Source organism: Pan troglodytes, chromosome X (genome assembly GCF_028858775.2).
Source record: "Pan troglodytes isolate AG18354 chromosome X, NHGRI_mPanTro3-v2.0_pri, whole genome shotgun sequence".
NCBI classification, from domain to species: Eukaryota; Metazoa; Chordata; class Mammalia; order Primates; family Hominidae; genus Pan; species Pan troglodytes.
In genome coordinates, this window is record NC_072421.2 from 102,149,377 (window position 1) to 102,152,514 (window position 3,138).

A 3,138-nucleotide genomic window follows, 5' to 3' on the forward strand; every position below is an offset into this window, starting at 1 on the left:
AAGACTACAAAATATTTATACCAATTCTGTTTCCTTAACTTCTATTAGTATCCTCAATTTTTCACTAACATCTATTCTTAGATGTACTATAGGCAACTCAATCTGTACATGATCTTAACCCCTGATCACCTCACCAGTGTCAACTGTCTCTATTCCTCCTATCTATTAATAACACTCTGTGATTCTGCCATATTGAACTCATTCTACTTCAATGAACATTCCATGCCCTCTCAGCTCCAGGCCTTTGTCCAGGCTATTACCTCTTTTTAGAACGATCTTTCCTATCGCACTCTAGGTTTCAACTTAGAAGTCACTTTCTCCAGACACCTTTGTCTTCTCATAAACATGAGTTTGATTTCTTCTCTCTTTCCTTTCAAAACACTCCATATTTCTCCTCTTTTTACATTTAAAATACTTCATTGTTGTTGTCTGTGTTTTTTTCTTTTCTACTAGATTGTGATCACACAAAAAGTAGATACAATACCTATCATGTTCCCATTGTATTCCTATCATAGGCATACATTAAATTTATTGAATAAATAAATTAATGGATCTTAGGAGCAAATCAGACTAAACAAAGTTATTATTTTCCTTTGGTAAAACTGTTAGAATGATATATCACTATGAAAGCCTAGTCTATCACATGCATGAACTCTCATGACAAGATGTGCCAATATGGTCTAGTTAAATGGATTTTAGTATAGTTAAATGATTCATACCAAATTGGTCAACCAGATTAATGGATTAATGCTGACATGTAGAGAGATCTATGGTGGTAGGCCACAGATCTCTGTTATACGTCATATCTTATTCAGAATTTTAAAAATTATTGACTTGATTGAAGGCAGAGAAAGCAAGCTTATGAAATATTCAGATGACACAAAAGTAGGTGGGAGAGTTAATAAAATGAATAAAAGCCTTATGCTTTGAAATGGTCTTCATGATTTGGAATAATAGAATAAAACTAACATAATGACATTTCATAGGGATTAATATAAATCTATAGGTTTAGGATAAACATTTTAAAATCCATTTAATATTCAAGAAGAATGGATTGCATACCTACTGTGTTCTAGTCAATGGTGCTGGGGATGCAAAAAAAAAAAAGCATAGCCTCTGCCCTTGAAATAGTTAAATTTTGATGATGATATTGAATCTAGATCATGGTACATAATAGGCTCATTGCACTTTGTATTTTCTACATAGAGAATGTTGTATGCTGTTGTAGGTATCATATTAATTTTACAATATATGCAGAAAGTATACTATTTAGTTTAAAATTTAAACATTTCAATGGTATCAGTCGGAATAATTTAGATTATGCTATTGTAATAATCCCCAACTCTTGGTGGTTTGTAAAAACAAAGTTTTATTTTTCACTTATGTAATGTGTTGGCTAGAAGCTCTGCTCTGTGACTCTTCATTCTGTGGCCCAGGGTGATGGAGCAACCACCATCATAAATATTACCAGTCACTGTGGCAGAAGGAAAGATAGCTGTGGAAGGCGTCACATTGACAAATAAATGCTCTGGCCTGGAAGTGACATGCAACTGTGAGCAATGACTTCTGGTCACAAATAATTGGCCAGAACCAGATGCATCACTCCATCAATCACAACGGGGCCAGGAAGTGCGGTCATATCATGTGACCGAAGGCAAAGAGGTGTTAAGTATTTTGAGAACAGAGTTAATGATCACCATTACTATATTGAGTAAAAAGTGAAAATTACCCTTCAACCTTAGACTTTATCCACTCCCCTCCTAAGGATTATAGTAGTGTCAAAAATTCCAAACTTTTTTTTTTTTTAAGAGATCTGAAGTGATTTTACCTTTATTTCCTTCACTTTAAGCCAATGATGAAATTTCACAGTGATTTCTGGGATAGGGGCAGAAGGAAGGTGGTGTTAAGAATCATCAGGGCTGTGGCCTAGTCAGCCTGCAGAGGTGCAGGCAGGGTGGGCCCTCACTGGGACAGCTGGAGGAGGCAGGTAGGTGATGTTCTCAGAGCTGAGAGCTGGTATGTGATGTCCTCTGCAGCTTCCAGCACGCTCAGCTCGATCAGGCCGTCCCCTGCAGTGGCGAGTGAGTTGGGGATCAGCTTGGCTGCCATGGAGTCAACCTCAGCAGAGATGATGGCTGCTATTTTCTGCTGCTCAGCCTTTTCCACCACAAATCTGGCCCTCTCTGCTTCCTGCTGATCCACCTCTTTGGCTTCCACTGCTTCTGTGAACTCCTTCCCGAAGGTTGGATGTGTCAAGGACACATCGTCCAGGATGAGCCCAAAGGTGGCTGCTCACTCCGTAAGATTGTCACTCACCTGCCTGGAGAGCAGCTCTCTCTGGGTGATTAGTTCTCCAGCATCAAAGTGAGACACCATCGACTTGAGGATCTTGGTAGTGATGGATGGCAGCACACGCTCATCATAGTCCTCTCTGATGCTGGTGAAGATGCAAGGAAGCTGGCTAGCGACAGGCCAGGAGAGGATGTACAGTGTGATGTTGACATTCTGTAAGTCTTTGCTACCAGTGATGACTGGTACATTAAGTGGTCGAGAATGGCAGTCAAAGATAATTGGTTTCTGTACCCATGGGATAGGAAAGTGAGTCCCTTCCCCTACCACAATGTCCTGTACTCCACAGAATCGGTCAAAGATGACAGCTCTGTGACCAGCATCCACATTATATAAGGCAGAGTTCAGCATGCTTCCTACAACAGCTAAGGCCAGGCCAAACTTGCCAATGGACACAAACACTTTGGCAGCCATGTTTTCTTCTGCTGGACCCTCTCACACCTGCTTCCACTCTGACCTCCACATGAATTCCCCAGCCACACATCCAAACCTCTTCCTACAGATTTCCATACACATACACACACATTCTTAGGCATGCATACATACATAGATTTTTCCATTATATGTGGAATCATATCTATTTTTCATATATCTTGTAGATCTACCCATGTCTATCCATACCTCTTTATCTCAGTCTCTTTAATGGTTGTATAGTATTCCATTTATGAATGTATCACCCCTACCCATGACAAGGTGTTTAGTCTGTTATCAGATTTTCACCATCACAATGCATACTGCATTGATCATCCTTGTATGTGCATATATTTTTATGCATAATCATTTGGATTG

The 3,138-nt window shown here is 39.5% G+C and overlaps 1 pseudogene; it reads right to left on the reverse strand.

Annotated features, from left to right (window-relative positions):
- Positions 1-1,962: 1,962 nt before the first annotated feature.
- On the reverse strand, positions 1,963-2,827 carry LOC738071 (prohibitin 1-like; annotated as a pseudogene).
- Positions 2,828-3,138: the final 311 nt, after the last annotated feature.